We start from the raw sequence: 17,500 nt of genomic DNA on the forward strand, positions 1-17,500 counted from the left end.
TCCCTGCCCCCCTCTCTCTCTGGTACTGTGAAATCTAAAAGTGATGATCTTATACCTGTATATGGACAATAAGCTCAGCCAGTTCCGAATTAATCATTTTTGTGACGTCACAACATCCAACAGAAAGTAGAATATCAATTTAAGTTTTATTTCTTTTTTCCCCTAAGTCCATTTTGGAGCATTTCTATTGGTCCGTTCATCATGAAATGTTCACACAATGTGAAGAACATCTGCTGTGTTCAAATGATGTAGTAACCAAAGATCACCAGGCCTCCAGCTGCAGTAGGGCCCCACCCATTCCTGCTGAAACTATAAGGTCAGTCTGGACGGCTTTTTGATCTAGGATCACTTACTGACGGATGAGACAGAAAGACACAAATTGTACGTAGTTTCTATAAATGGATTCTTCAGGAATACAATCAATGATCGATAAACTTCCTTCAAACTTCTCACTGTTCGTCTCAGTGAGAACTGAAGTGTCGTTCATTGCAGTACAATAAGAGAAGATAGAAGAGTAAGAAAGAAAGAGGAGAAGGAGAGGCGAGGCAAAACGGGGGGGAAAAACGAGGCTGGACGAGTGTTTTCCTTCACGTTGCAGCAGGAAGAGGAGAGTGTGTGTGTGTCAGGGATGGAGTGATAAATGAAAGAGAAGCGAAATGAACGGAGCAGGGCTGTAAATGAGCCATGGAGGAAAGCAGAGTCCTACTGTGAGGTCTGAACTCACACAGCACCTCACACTCAAAACCGGGGCTAAAGGGGCTTTAGGTCATGACAACAGGTGGGCAAGGGCAGGGATGGGCGGGGTTAAATGAACAGAGGGGTATCCCAACTCTTATTAATTGGGTTTTCTTAATCAGACCAAAGCTGAGATTCGATTCTTTAGGAATGAGAATGAATGCAGTAACAGGCTCTAATCAGAGTATTATTCATTTGTTATTATTAATATTACCCTTTATTCAATAACTATTTTGGTAAAACTATAGTGTTATAGTTATGTTTTCAGTAAATCTGCATCAGTGAAAGGAAGTGGAGCCTGTGGCAGACTGCATCACTTCTGTGAGTACTGTGTGTGTCTGCTGGGACCTGTTGTAAATCCAGGGGGTCACCTCTGTCCAGGCCGAACTGGACGTGTCCTGCTTGTTGTAGCAGTGGAGGCAGACTGAGCTGTAATGGGATTGGAGTGTGATTGGCCAGATTTCTGTTTCAGCGCACCACCTTCGTGAAGTAGCGTCTGTGCCCTTGTCAGTGACGAGGGTGATGTACGTGAACACACACACACACACACACACACACATCTGTGGTGACTGTATTCCTAGCAGTGGTGTTCCTCTGACTCAGCAGGTCTTTATATCAAACCTCAGTCATAATGAAATGAGAGTGGAGCCGTTTAATCCTCTCTCTCTCTCTCTCTCTCTCTCTCTCTCTCTCTCTCTCTCTCTCTCTCTCTCTCTCTCTCTCTCTCTCTCTCTCTCTCTATTTTTAGCTCCAGTGTGGCCTGTCCCCCTCAGGACTACAGGAATGCTGGGATCTAGCTCCATTTTTCACATGAGTCACAGAAACAGACAAACAGGAGAGAGAGAGGGTGTTGAGAGGGGAACAGTCTGGGAAGGTGAGAGGGACAGTACTGCTGGGTATGATTACACCCCACATCCTCGTCTGTCCACCTTAAATGAGCAGTGTCTGGTGTGGTCTTCGATGTGTAAACCTTTTTCTCCTTCATTAAGATTCCATAAGCATGCATAGTTTTGGCCGAGACCTGAAATATTTGATGCGCTTCATTATGTGGTTAGCACTGACCACAAGTATGTGAACATGGACATTCTTCAGCCCATGATAGGCACGTCACGGCTGTAGCCATCCTTCAGAATGATCCAGATTTTCAAATACAAAATGTGTAATTAGAGAGACAATATGGATATGAGCTTAAGAACTTAAAGATCCAGCACAGGCAGAGAAAAGTGTGTGTGTGTATGTGTGTGTGTGTGTGTGTGTGTGTGTGTGTGTGTGTCTGTGTGTGTGGGGGTGTGTGTGTGTGTGTGTGTGTCTGTGTGTGTGGGTGTGTGTGTGTGTGTGTGTGTTTAGTGAGGTCAGAGACATGCCATAGAGCAATGTCAGATGCTGCAGATAGCTGATGCTATTTCACACACTTGTAGTGAAATTAGTAGCTCACAACCAAAATACCACACACACACACACACACACACACAAACAGTGATCAGCTCTGAAACAAGGCATCTATTTACACCACAGATCACAGTCTGAACATGTACATATTTGATATAGTAAGCTGCTGTAAATCTGTAACAAAATGATCGTTTTCCTTACTTTTTTGGTAGTGTATTTGATATGTATTTGACATATGGGTCACACAAATGGAAGGACACTTTTTTAACAGTGATTCTCCTCAACTAGAGATAAAAGGTGATGTTCATGTTTTTAATTTAAAAAAATCAAATAAAAAAAAAACAACGCTTTATATAAAATTCTGAGGATGTTTCCCCACCATTCACTGTAAAAACACAAACTGTCTCAGTCTGGAATACTAGGCGTTCTCTTTCTCTGCTCACAGCAGAGACTTCTGGAGCTTTTAGGCAATTGAGAGGACTCCAAATGTTGAAAAGCATGAACCAAAATAAGGATATTGCTCTATTCCTGCTCCATAAGTGGGTAATATTGACGTATTTTTGCTGTTTTGGATCACTTAAGGTGGAAATGTTTCCAAATTCAGGAGATGGACTAATTGCATTACTGAAAGTGCTACAAAACTCGAGTTACAAATGAGCTTCTGTGGTAATTCAAACAGTGAATAAAAACTTACAAGTTAAACTTCAGCCACATACCATTCCACCTTAAAAGATGCAGAGCGTTTGAATGTGAACAAACCAGAGAGAACTTTGTTTCCCCACAATCCCAAATGTCCCCTTTAAGTAAAGAGAACAGAAGTAAAACAAGAAAATATGTGTAAATATGTAGAAGTTGGCGGCACGGTGGCGCAGCAGGTAGTTGTCACAGTCACACAGCTCCAGGGACCTGAAGGTTGTGGGTTCGAGTCCCACTCCGGGAGACTGTCTGTGAGGAGTTTGGTGTGTTCTCTCCATGTCTGGGTGGGTTTCCTCCGGGTGCTTCGGTTTCCTCCCACAGTCCAAAAACACAGAGTTTGTAGGGGGATTGGTGACTCAAAAGTGTGTGTGTGTGTGTGTGTGTGTGTGTGTGTGTGTGTGTGTGTGTGTGTGTGTGTGTGTGTGTGTGTGTGTGTGTGTGTGTGTGTGTGTGTGTGTGTGTGTTCTGTACATGTCCTACATTGGTAGGTGGATTGGCGAATCAAAGGTGTCCATAGGTGTGAGTGTGTGTTGCTCTGTGAAGGACTGGTGCCCCCTCCAGGGTTTGTTCCTGCTTTGTGCCCAGTGATTCCGGGTAGGCTCCGGACCCACCATGACCCAGAACTGGATAAGCGCTTACAGACAATGAATGAATTTATAGTTATGTATAGTTTAGTTATGAAACTAAATGTATAGTTTCCTCTCTAGAGTTAAATGGGACTCCTGCGAGTCCTGGTATAACAAAAACTATTACCGTCCACAAACCCTCCACACAGATCTCAAAATAAATAACAGTTGGTTTTGTCCAACCTTGTGAGAAGACAAATATGTGGGTCTGAAAGGATGTGGATCTATAAAGAAGCCCAAACAGAGAAATCATATTGGTGGTAGACAAAAGTGCAGCATATCAAAACATACTACTACAGGTATAGTCGAGGTATTACTGCAAATAGATACTTATACTGTTTATATGTGGGTCTCTACCTTGTATAAAAACCAGTATGTGTGTATGGGGTGGGGATGTGTATATGCGCTTGTTTATCTCAGAGAGAATATCTTGTATGTGTGTCTATGTGTTAGTTGCCGGGGCTGTGTTGACCTCTGATGGTGGGGAAATGTCTGGCCTGCTTGACACATGGCATCATATAAGAGTAAGGTTCAAAGTGTAAGGAAGGATTTGCTTTCACACACTTCGCAAGGCCAGCACAACAACATCAAACAAGCCCAGGCCTTCAGGAATGAGCCTGTACACAACCTGGGGCAGGACACACACACACACACACACACACACACAGAGGAACACGTATCCGAGGTCACCCACAGTGTCTATAAACTGCTGGCATCTCTCTCATATAAATCACCCCCTTGTGACAACTGGGCATTTTCATGAGCTTCAGAGTACAGCTGTCTGTGACACTCTAGCATTGTGGGATACGATATGGCATTGTGGGAGCAAGTGTGTGTGTATATGTGTGTGTCCCAGTCATGTCAGCCTTTATCCCTCCTTCTAGTCCTCCCCTGCCACTGTATATCCCAAAATCCCCTCTTCAATTCACCCAAATCTCCTGGTCCCACTGCCACCCAATAGCATCTTAATTAGGCCTTTCCCTGGGCAGGAAATGCTGGGCTTAGGAGGAGCATTAGGCCTGCTCCACAGGTGCCTGCCAGCCTAAACCCAGCTCACTGGGCAAATACTCACCAGGGCTTTGGCCCCTTTGCGCTTCTATTTCCAAGCTTTCCGCTCCCAGCCAATGTACCCATCAGGAACAGCTCACAGTCAGTAGCAAGCACTGTAGCTTTCCTCTAGTTATTGTGAGGAACTAGGAAGACCAACTGCTGAGACCAGGGGTTCTTCATCATTTCTGGACTGATCAGTGTTGTGTTGTGGCTGACACCACTGTGGTTCAGTTCCCCACTTGGGCAGGCAAGCCACACTATATCAAAAATAGTTATAGGCAAGGGGTCCTAAAGCTAGAAAAACGTAGCATCTGTCCGCCACATTTGTATTGTACTGTTAATACCACATGCAGTCATTTCAAGTGCTGAAGGGTGACCTGTTCAACTGCTCCAGTGTCAGACACTTAATGGACATTAACTGAATATTCCAGTGTTTTTCATTCATTCATTGAATGTAACAGCTTATCCATCTCAGGGTCGCGGTGGGTCCGGAGCCCACCCGGAATCATTGGACGCAAGGCAGGACGCAAGGCAGGATTCACAGGGTGACACATTCACTCACATCTACGGACACTTTTGAGTCGCAATCCACCTACCAACATGTGTTTTTGGACTGTTGGAGGAAACCAGAGCCCCTGGAGGAAACCCACGCGGACACAGGGAGAACACACCAAACTCCTCACAGACAGTCACCCGGAGCAGAAATCGAACCCACAACCTCCAGGTCTCTGGAGCTGTGTGACTATGACACTACCTGCTGCACCACAGTGCTGCCCCAGTGTTTTTCAATCTACTATTTGTCTGCTGCTCTGGACATTCACAGAAAAATTTTAATCACTGTGGTAGCGTTAGTATCTTTAATTCAGGAACATAGTTCTACCATGTTTTTGTTTTTTATTTATTGTAGGTATTGAAGGTGATTTCAGGTATTTTAAAAGTATTTAACTTGCCTTCTCAAGAAGAGAATGTATTGGAACTTCAAGGTTTTCAGCTGGACTTTAAGACCCCTGCTTTATCTGTGAAGGGACATTTAGTGAATAGCACTGTAATGGTAGAGTTTCTTCTGGCAGTGTACTTTATACTTTCCATTACCCACACAATATGCCTTCATACGAAGAACAGTGAAAATATAAATATGTAAATATCCAACTTTTCACATTACACATTACAGAAATAACTTGAATTAACTTTAAATAACTTTAAGATGGTTACTGTGTTTAAATCCAGAAGGTTTTCCCTTATATTTAAAGAACAGAGATGCTATGAAATGAAATGTAATTCTGACATCACCGGCAGCGATTAATAATGCAGTAAGTTATTCCAAAGCACTCTGATCTATTAAAGACAAAATAGTAACATTCCCAAAACTCTGTTTGTGTTTCCATCTTCAAAAAATTCAAGCAAATGTTTCAATCAAATTGGACGCTAGTTCAAAGTGCTGCAGTTTTGAAAGACATCTTTCCTCAAGTGCAAAAGCAGTTTTCAAAAGAGCACCTACCAAGTCCTTTACCCACCTCCAAAATGAAATATGGCTGAAAACAGCTACTGCAACATGTTAGAGTGATTTCTGCAGCCATTGTGAGGGAATCACTCCAAAGAAAATATTCCATGTTTTAAAACCTCTAGTAGAATTTAAAAATTGATTTAACTGTAATGTGTAGTGTATGGGTTCCTATGTTTATCTCAGAGCTTTTATTTAGGAAAATATTAACTGTAATTTAAAGAACAATTTTCAGAATATAACTGTGAGTCTTACAAATTCATCCATCTTCCGGAACCACTTTAGCATTTTCAGGGTCGCAGTGGGTCTGGAGCCTACCCAGAATCAATGTATGCAAGATACGAACACGCCCTGGGCTCCCGTCCATCACAAAGCACCATACACTCACACACCTATGGACACTAAATAGCCAAGCCACCTACCAGCATGTGTTTTTGGACTGTGGAGCAATGCAGAGCCCCTAGAGGAAACCCACACAGACAAGGTGAAAACACCAAACTCCTCACACACCGTGACCTGAGGCAATAATCACACCCACTACCCCAGGACCCTGGAGCTGTGTGACAGCGACACTAGAGAAACTAATGTGTACAAGACTTGGAAATTATAAAGAAGAAAAAATGTCTTTCTCCATTGTAAAATATTGAGGATTTGGAAGTTGACAAATATAGCTCTAATTCCAAAGAGTTTCACCGTAATTATCTGTATTTTACATTGATACTATACATCAGCAGAAGCACTATTTGGGGTAAACACAATAATATTTCACAGCTAGTTATATGTACAATTACTGAATAATAATTGTTAGCAACTAGGAAACTGACTTTTAACTTATAAATAAAAACAGCTCACTTTAATTTAATCATTCCATTTTATCATAACGTTATTTCCAATCTGTATAGTGCCAGAGGTTTTCTTAATTTTTTTTATTTATTTATTTATTTATTTTTTTTGTGGTGGGGGGTATGTAGCCCTGCTATATTTGTTTTGATCTGCTTACATTTTTTTTTTAATGTTACGTGGACACACTGCCTGGTTTGTACGTGAAGCTGGTAATTAATTTAAGCAGGACTGGCAACTTTTTTCTTTGCATGGACCTGCTGCCTCAAAGGCAGTGCATGGGCAGCTTCTTCAATAGTATTCTGATATAGATCTGCGATTGTAATGAAGGTAGTTTTATACAAATGAATGAACAAAGTGCCTTGTGATTTGCTGAGGGTCTTGTTTTGGTAATGAAACTATATTCTGTGGTAAAAGTCAAATTCTACAGAAATGCAGATAAAGTTTACTTTGATTAGTGCTCCTTCAACCCCATCTAAACTTCAAGGGCCTTCAATTAATTGTTCATAACTTATACTCGCATAGTAATTAGATAGTAGTTAACAAGTGCTTAGTTACTGAACAAAAAGTCTCTGCATTAATGGTTAACTATAAGATGTTGATTATGACAGGTTAAGAGTGAAGTAGTTAAACTGCATTCAGATCAGTAGCTCCAACAATGCCCATGCCTCTGTAATGTAGAGGAGCTCTGAAGGCCCAGGCTGGGTATAATTATGGGTCAAAGAGGGAGTGAGAGTGAGGCTGAAAAAGAAAAGGCAGGGAAGCGAGAGAGGAGGACCACAATGGCTGAAGTTCATAAAGAAGGCACTCAGGGCAAGAGAGAGAAAGAGAGCACCTACACGCCCAGCTGATTCAAGCCCTCCTCAGCCTCGGTGGGGGGCGGCTTTTAAAAAGCACAGGGCTAGGGCAGCTGTTGGCAAACAGGCTTAGTAGTCATTGGAGGGGCTGAAAAGGTCTTGACTTAGTCGGCCTCCCCTGGGCGCAGGAGCGGAGGAGTGAGAGTGGAAACAAGGTTTACTAGGATTCCTGCTAAAGGCTAATGGCGGTGTAGTAAAGGGCTTTGCTCTTCTGAAGCCTCTAACATGCTTCTAACAGGCTTCATGCTACTCCAGCTAGCCCAAGACCACTGAAATTAAAATCCCATTAACATAACCATTGTGAACATGGACGTGTAAATCAACTGAACTAAATGTCGGGTCAATTTTAAAGGTGAGATATGGAGATGAAGCTCAGACTGGACATGTTTTGTTGATTTTTAATTCCTCTAGAAAGAACACACTTCTGCACACGATAATGCAGAATTACTGCTTATTTACGCCATTTTACAAATAGGAAATCATCAAATTTGGGCTTTTTAGTATATGGAGAAATGCAGTGAAAGAAAGAAAGAAAGAAAGAAAAAGGATTTTAAAAATGTGCTCAATTTTTTTTAGAAAGAATAAGTGTTAGAATGTCTGGAATATTTAAATGAGTTAGAATATTTTAAGTGTGTGTGTGTGTGTGTGTGTGTGAGTGTGTATGAAGTCTTACTGTAGAGACTATTATTCTTACAGACACTAAGTGTATAAAAAATTATTGTACCTACTGTCAATAAATATGTAGTGTGTTTAATGAGATTATTTACTTTTGTAAACGGATATAAAACCCTTGGTTGCAAGTGCCATGTCTATTAAATCATAACACACACACACACACACACACACACACACATACACACACACACCAACACTGTCAGTAATGAGCTGCATTGTAGTCTCAGGCCACCTAGTGTTCCATTCGGCTCTATTAATTACAGTCAGTGTCAGATATCCGCTCTGTAAACCAAGTTGTGTCTGATGATGAAGCGATTACAGAAGATGAATGAATTATTAATAATAATATTAATAATAATGTACTCTTTCCAGGTGTACTCTGCTTTTTTCTATAAGATTCCAAAAAAAAACATATAATCAGAACTACTCCAAGCTGTTTTTATTGCCGCTGATAACTGATACGAAGAAGAATTCCAGTCAATAATACGCCAGGTCATTAAAATACACGTGGCATCTCTACAAACAGCCAAAGGCAATTAAGTGCTACAGTTCAGTCACCCGGGCGAGATACAGTAGAGAACACACTCTTCCTGATGAGTAGATATCAGGTGCTGCCAGTGGTGTGCAGGTTCTTGACCCCTTGGTGTGGAGAAATGCTGGCTGTAATAGGTAGCTTAGTGTTAAATGTCATATGGAGGGTCTCGGGTGCTGGAATAAAAGAGAAGGGGGGATAGAAAGGTCAACCAGGCTTTAACACCTATAGCCCTTCAGTAGGATCCTGCACTATTCAGAGCATAGCATTTTCCAATGCTTCAGGCTCCAAGTGGCATATAATTCCCTGCAACTTTCCAGCACCATTAAATGAGGGAGGAACATTACATGTGATAGTACTTAGACCACAAGAGTTTAATGTGGTCTGAGTGGTTATATATGCATGTCAGGAGTCAAAGGTTATGCCTTATTTGATTAAATGTGTAATTGGAGGATGCATTTGGCTCTGGGTGTGAAACATGACTCTGCATGGAGCTGCTAGTGAGCAATGAGGATGAACGTGGAGGGGTGAGAGTCTCCTTAATTTTTTTATTTATTTATTTATTTTGGTATTTTGGCTGCTGACTGCTCTTGAATAGTTTTTAAATTGTAAGTCTAAATCATATTCATTTGCAACATCCTCAGTGGCTGCATATATGGTCCACCCACAAGGACATGCTTGCATAGAGATTTTTACCACGTTTGTCAAGCTTTAAACAGTACTGTCAAAAATTCAACTCATTCCAAATCAGTCAGGCAGACATTCAGCTGCACTCTGTGTAGGTTCCAGTTTATAAATTTATTCTACCGAATTGCTCTGTGTTGTAGCTAAGCCCGGGTGTGATCCTGCTCTGCACCTAATAGATTGACTGTAAACCTGATCAGGATGAAGCAGTTACAGAATACAAATGAATAAATGAGTGTTATAGCTAAGGTGGCAGGTGCTATACCTAAGAGATACCAGGTGATGTATTCAAGGCAGCAGGTGTTTATTTAATGTGGCAGCAAAGTTGGTAATTAAGGTGGCAGGTGTTGTAGTTAAGGTGGTAGCTGAAGGTGGCTACCTGAAGAAAAGTTTGTTCTTAAGGTGGCATGTGTTATATTTATGGAGGTGGCTGTAGTAGCACTTGTTGTAGTTAACCAAACTACACACATAACCAAAGTGGGAGGTGTTGTTGCTAAGGTGGTAGTTAAGGTGGCAGGTGTAGAGCCAAATTGGCAGGTGTTGTTGCTGAGGTGGTAGTTAAAGTGCCAGGTGTTGTACTAATGTGGTAGTTAATGTGGCAGGTGTAGTACCTAAGCTGGTATGTGTTGCAGCTAAGGTGGTACCTAAGGTGTCAGGTGTTTGAGTTAAGGTGGAAATGCCAACTTATTTGAAGCCATGCTAAATTTGTTTGATTACACAACATATTTATTTATTTATTTATTTATTTATTTATTTATTTATTCACAGAGACAATATGAGAAAATCATATCTTTCATATGTGGCATTTATCAAAATGGGGTTTTACCAGGTTTCTGTGAAGCTTGTCATACCTGTGCCAGAACACAGGTGGAAGGGGGAAGTGACTGAGCTGAGCATCCTCCTACCAGCAGCTCTGATGTAGCAGTGTGTGACAGAGAAGACGCACAGGGGGGACATGGTGAGATGGCATGCTGGCAGCTGTGTTATTTCAGGGCCAGTGTTTTACGGCTGGTCAGGAGTTGGCTCTTTAACCATTTGGAATGCCCCACATTCCTGGAGCTAATAATAGCACAAGGGGGCCAGAAGGGAATGGAGAGTGAGTTGTGAGAGTGTATTAGAGAGGGCGTGTGTTTGAATAGAGTTGAGCTGAGTTGAGCCATCCTCAACTCATTACACACCACTGGCCCCCTTCCCTCCTTCTGCCCCCAATTACTGTTTACCCTACTGAAACATTAGCTATTGTAGCTCTCTCTCTCTCTCTCTCTCTCTCTCTCTCCACCATGGCTTGTCTGTGTCATAACCTCTTTAATAATCCCTCAGATTTATTGGTTAAAACAAAAATATATGTTTTGCGATTAATTACATTGTTATTAACAAAAGGTTAATATACTGAGGCTGGAGTCTGATTCATTTATTGATATTATTTTCCCTTTCATCTCAGTGAAAAGATGCAAAAATGCTCAGGATATAAAAAATGATAGTTTATTTATGTCTTTTGACTTATTTTAACCGAATACAATGTGATGGCATGACCCTTGTTTACAGTGCAGCTGCACAATACACAGACACTGTGCCTATAATTACTGAAACAGGAAACTGATTGGGGACAGTGATTTTCCCACATGAAGTATAAGCAAACCCTGCAAACTGCCTTAGATACATAAATATTTAGGGAAAAGCCTTTAGCCCCAAACATGATTGGAAAAAAACCCAGTGATAGGTTGAGTAGGACAAAGAAGCAGACTTCGGCAGGTTATTTGTGTGAAATTTCTTTGTGATTGCTTCATAATTCCATAGCTAGGCTTTAAAATAAACATAAAATATTGACGTTTCTACTTATGGACATGTGGCATTTACTGATTGTTTTAAATCCTTTTGTAGAATACATTTGTGAAAATGAGCTTTTTCACCAGCTGTTTCACCATTTTTTCAGTATCACTTCTGATCCATGTATTAAATGAAAAATAAGATAGTAGTAAAAAGATGTTTTTTTTTTTTTTTTTTTTTTTTTTTGCTTTTATTATTTAGCTATTTCCACTCTGAATATTTGAGACGGGATGGCCCTTGTTTACAGTGCAGCTACACAGTACACAGACACTGTGCCTATCATTTTTTAAACACAAAACTGATCGGGGACAGTGATTTTCCCACATGAAGAAGCAGCAAACCCTGCAAACTGTCTTAGACACATAAATATTTAGAAAAATGGCCTTTAGCCCCATGTAAGAAAAAAAAATCACTATAAACCACTGAACTCCAAAGTGTAGAGCAGGGCACAGCAGCAGAGTTTGGCGGGTTGTTAGGGAGAACTCTGTATGAAGCGTGCTATAGTTCCATAGTTAGCCTGCAGCTAGAGAAAAGTGTGAAGGCACCACGGTCAAGCCCTTTTCTCCCTGATATCAATCTAATGAGATAACGAACACATGCAAATGAGCTCACTCTCTAATCTTCTTAACAAGTGCTGATAGTCATCAGCTATCTGAGACAAACATCAAACAGACACACACACACAAACACACACACACACACACACAGGATCAACGGTAATGGCACATAGTAACACACACCAGTGAACACACTCCAATTTACACATCCCTCATCCAAACATTCTCTAAAAACGCTAATAAGGGCAGGCTAGCTTTTCCTTGTAACTAAATAAACTTAACAACTTTTAAACCTCTGAGGGAAACAACCTGACTTTACAGTGTGGAATATTCCAGGGGGATAACACTCCTGTACACTCTGTGCTACCAGAAAGAATGAGTGAGTTCCACCCAAATTATGTAGTAGTTACATTCTGCCTGTACCAACTGTAATGTGTGCATCATTTAAGGTGGAATGGTAAATTCAAATAAGAACTCGGAAGCCTATTAATGATACAGTCCCTTCTATTAATTATTTCATAATCACCCATTCAATGTCTGTAACTGCTTATCCAGCTCAGAGTAGCTGTGGGTCCGGAGCCTACCCAGAATCATTGGGCGCAAGGCCAGAACACACCCTGGAGGGGAGGCCAGCCCTTCACAGGGCAACACACACTCAGACATTCACTCACACACTCACACCTAGGGACACTTTTGAGTCGTCAGTCCAACTATCAATGTGTGTTTTTGGACTGTGGGAAGAAACCGAAGCACTTGAAGGAAACCCATGCAGACACAGGGAGAACACACCAAACTCCTCACAGAAAGTCACCCGGAGCAGGACTTGAACCCACAACCCCAGGACCCTGGAGCTGTGTGACTGCGACCAGGCCGCCCTTTTTCAGAATCAAAATCTCAAATCAGGAAAATAATGTTGTTAAAATTTCACTTTTCTAAGTCATTTTCCAATTATGATTATTGGCTATTTTTAGTATCCATCCATCCATTATCTGTAACCGCTTATCCAATTTAGGGTCGCGGGGGGTCCAGAGCCTACCTGGAATCATTGGGCGCAAGGCAGGAATACACCCTGGAGGGGACGCCAGTCCTTCACAGGGCAACACAGACACACACACACATTCACTCACACCTACGGACACTTTCGAGTCGCCAATCCGCCTGCAATGTGTGTTTTTGGACTGTGGGAGGAAACCGGAGCACCCGGAGGAAACCCACGCGGACACGGGGAGAACACACCAACTCCTCACAGACAGTCACCCGGAGCGGGAATCGAACCCACAACCTCCAGGCCCCTGGAGCTGTGTGACTGCGACACTACCTGCTGCGCCACCGTGCCGCCCGCTGTTTTTAGTAGATTTCTGTAATTTAAGACAGTAATTTAACATTTGCCTGCTGTTGTTCTCTGACCACTGTTTGTAGATGTAGGTCACACAGCCCTGCAGAGGGACTCTTTATTTACTGTCAGGACTATGTTAGTAAGGTCACTGTGTGTCTCTCTCATGTTGTTTTACGAGCTCTGTCAATACCGTCAAAGCTGTGCACGAACCAATACACTGTCCTTATTTACGAGCCCAGGCCATGCTTCAGTTGAACAGCCCTGTGTTAAGCAGGACTAACAACACTTTAAACACTGCTCCAGAGGCTGTTGTTACTCATATCCATCTGAGTGCCGTGGAAGAGTCAGGGAGAGATATAAATTTCAGCACTGATTTCAGAAATAGCAAAGACTGTTTCACAGGATTTCTTCCAAATGTAATCACAAACAGGTTCTATTATTGCCCCTTGTGGTCAGTTTGCGGTTATCAACATGTATAATGACCCATTTACCATATAATTGATATTAAAAGGGGTATAGTAGGCGATCAATATCTGTTTTTGAATGCATGTTCACTCTAGAGACTACTAACACGGTCATTTTTTTGTGATCTAAGTCTGAAAACATAAGATAACATGAGACCCACATTTATATGAGAACAAGACGAGGTTAAAGAGAGAAAACAAACACAGCAAGCTCAAAGAAAAAATAGAAATTGGTTAAATATGGTGAAGAAATAAACTAAACAAAAATGAACAAAAACCATCGTTTTCTAGCACCTCACTCCTCAGCCGCTTGCATTGGGTTTTACCCAGAGTCTTGTTCTCGACAGGGGCTGAAACTAGCTGTTCATGGGATGAATGGTGCTGTATTTTTTGATCCTCGTAGTATTTTGATCAGGACGTTTCACTAAGACCCCAGATCTGGGTCAAACCAGGGTAGAGTATATCAAAGTTAATGTTACAAGATTTTGTATTTTATAATGACAGCTACTTTTCTGAAGTGGTTAGATCATTTTGTCAAAAAGGGTTCAATAAAACTGCACCAAAATGTACTTTATGTAAAGAAATAATTGCTGTATAACTTCCATTTAAAGTATATATTTTTGATATACAATGTTTTGTTACAGCAGCAGCTGCCATATATAATAATTGCTCACGGTATACTAGCTCCTTTATACGTAGTCTATGTCCCTATGGGCTAAGCAGCCATTTTGAACTGGCACCAGACAAAGATAATCTGGTTTGGACAGAATTAGATAACTTTAAGTCAGTGAGTGAAGAAGATTCCACTGGGGGCAATGCACCATAAGTTTGTCTGCATTCTGTCTGTGATCAGATTAGATCAGTAGAGACACATGGTGAGTGGAGAGGATCTTCATGTATAAGAGACTAGTGTTATTATTCTGTCTCTCTTGTGAAGGTAACAGTAATATTCTAAATTCTTGTACGTGATAAAGAGATTTGGATCAAGTCTGGATTTTGTACATAGTGTAATGTTTTTGGGACATTGACCCCAGCGTTCGTCTTGCGGTCAAGCATCAGTATGATTCACACTCACTTTAGCTCAAAGCTCGCCAGCTCAGGTGTCCTCTTACCAACTTCTTATTCTTGCCTCTTTAAATAGCAGCTGGAGTTTTGCGAACTGTCCATCCATTCATCATCTGTAACCTCCCCAGACTCAATTGACACACCATGGGCAGGGTTACACACCTTTGAACTACTTTACACAGTCATCCAACCTACTAACATTTGTTATTGGACTGTGAGAGGAAGCTGGAGCACCCAAAGGAACCCATACAGACACAGGGAGAACACAACAAATTCCTTTTCCACCATTGTAAAACCCATTTGGTTCTTGCTTGCAAACTTAATGTGGAACCATTTGGTGTGTTTCCACCAACATAAATTGATTGCCAAACCCTTTAGCACAAACTGTGGGCAAATCAACTTAAAGAAGCTCCAGAAAGAATCCAGAGCCACAAATAAAGTAAATAAAAATAGAAGGAAATATAAACAGGAAATTGCTCCATTTGTGTGTTTTCTGGGGCTGTGGCACCATGAGCGTTGTCTAATTGTCCCCACTAATCTTGGAACTCATTTACACCTGTATCATATCTCACTCTGATTTGACCCCACTGTAAACAGTGAATTCATCCACAGCGAGACTGGAACTGAGCAATTCCACAAGGCCCCCCGCTGATGACATATCTTTGGTTCCTGTCAGAACTTGTGGAAACACAGGCCTGTTCACTGGATAGCACCAAGATTGTAATAATCCTGAACGGAACCAGCTAAGACGCTAACTGCGGTAACACCATACTTCCCACTTTTAAGTTATATTTATTTGAAAAGGAAAAAATGTGTTTAAAAAAATTGGATACAAGAAATGACCCCATCCATGCTACTGACCACCACACGTCAGACGTTTCACTGGTCTTTGATGTGTTTCTCAGCACTATTTGGACTGGGTTAGTATATCAGAGAGAGATCTTTTCCACATGTCTCTCCAGGGTCAGAACTCTCACATCTGGACAAAGGTGAAATCACAGTAGGAGCAATGAGTTAATGGGATGAGTTTTACAGGAAGCTATATTTAGAATCATGTGGTCCATTCACAATATGACATCCACTATGAACTGGATTAGCTCCCCTCTCGCTCTTCCCAGTGATCCTATCTTCATTTGTCTCCTGAAAATATTCTCACGAACTGGCTGTGGAGTTGAAAACAGAAATAAGAAGAACGCTGCCCAACCCAGACGGAAATAAAATCACAGAGGAGCACCTGTGAAAGGGGAACTTATTCCAGAATCCCAGGGAAATTAAATCATATCAGAATAGGGTTTAGGTCTAGGCCTAAATGCTCAGCCCTTATAACCATTCTCAGCTGTTTGCTTTCTTCTTGCAGAAACCCTTGCTTGTAGGAACACTGTTTTTTTTTTTTTTTTTTTGTTAAGGAGGTGAAGACAGTTAGGTGTGTGGGAGTGTTTGAGTGTGACAGACAGCACACAGCAGGTATCTGGATATGCCCCTGATCCTCGTCTCTGGTGGCATTGTGAAAATCCCACCATATCAAGGTGCTGAAGCAGGAAGCAGGGACTGTGTGTGAGAGAGAATGTGTGTATGCCCTCAGGTGAGCAGGTATGCAGAAGATGGGGTGGTGGGGTGGATGGAGTTGCAGCTAGACGTTGTCTCATATCTCTATTCCCCTGTCTGGGTTTTCACTCCGTATTTAAGCGGCCCCTAGGTAGAGTCCCCCATCAGGCTTCACTCTGGGCTCAGGTGGGGCTCTCCCAGTGAAGAGAAGTGCCTTCCGTTCCTTTCCCTCTTCTCTTTCTTTCAGTTTCTGGGCTCTGGCGAAATGCTGCCGCAGCATCTACATCTGTTAGAAGCGGAGGGGTTCGGTTTTGATAACCGGCGCTCTGGAGCCGAAAGGGACCCCGAAGCTGAGAGAGGAAAAAAGAGGCACGGATAGAGAGGTGAAGAAGAGAGAAAACGATGAGAGTGTGTGAGGGAGAAAGAAAGAATTAAGTGTCTGACGCCTATGAAAACTAAGACCTACAGTAATGTACAATCTCTTTCTCTCTCTCTCTCTCTCTCTCTCTCTCCATCTCTCTGTCTTCAACCTGCATTTCTGGGTCACGAGAGACATTTAAACTGCACTTATAATTAACAGCTATTTTTAAACAGAGTGAGAGAGAGAGAGAGAGTGAGAGAGAGAGAGAGAGAGAGAGAGATAGAGAGAGAGAAGGAAATGGAGCAGTGGTGAGGTACAAAAGCATTAAAATTGCCCCAGATTCGCTATTGAATGGGACACATCATGGCAATATGCTGAGAGATCAAAGTGAGAGGGGGAGAGAAAGAGACAGGGCCGATCAGTGGGGATAAATGGATCTCTTTATAATGGCATAAGAATAGAGGCCCTCTTTTGCAGCTGAAACAATTTAATAACTGCATTCATTACAGGCCTCTGTCCACTGTCTGAGACGTTCCCTATCTCTCTCGTCCTCCCTCTCTCTCGCTCTTTATCTCTTCCCTCACTCTCTCTCTCACTTTCTCTGTATCTCTTTCTGGTTTTCTGCATCACTCTCGTTCTCTGTTTCACACAATCTTTCTCTCTCACTCTCAGTCCCTTCTCTTTCTGTTGCTCTTTTTTCTCTCCCTTCCTCTATCTTTCCTGCCATCTCTCCTTCTCTCTCCCTTTTTCTGTCCACTAT

The sequence above is a fragment of the Hoplias malabaricus genome, chromosome X2, assembly GCF_029633855.1.
Source record: "Hoplias malabaricus isolate fHopMal1 chromosome X2, fHopMal1.hap1, whole genome shotgun sequence".
NCBI classification, from domain to species: domain Eukaryota; kingdom Metazoa; phylum Chordata; class Actinopteri; order Characiformes; family Erythrinidae; genus Hoplias; species Hoplias malabaricus.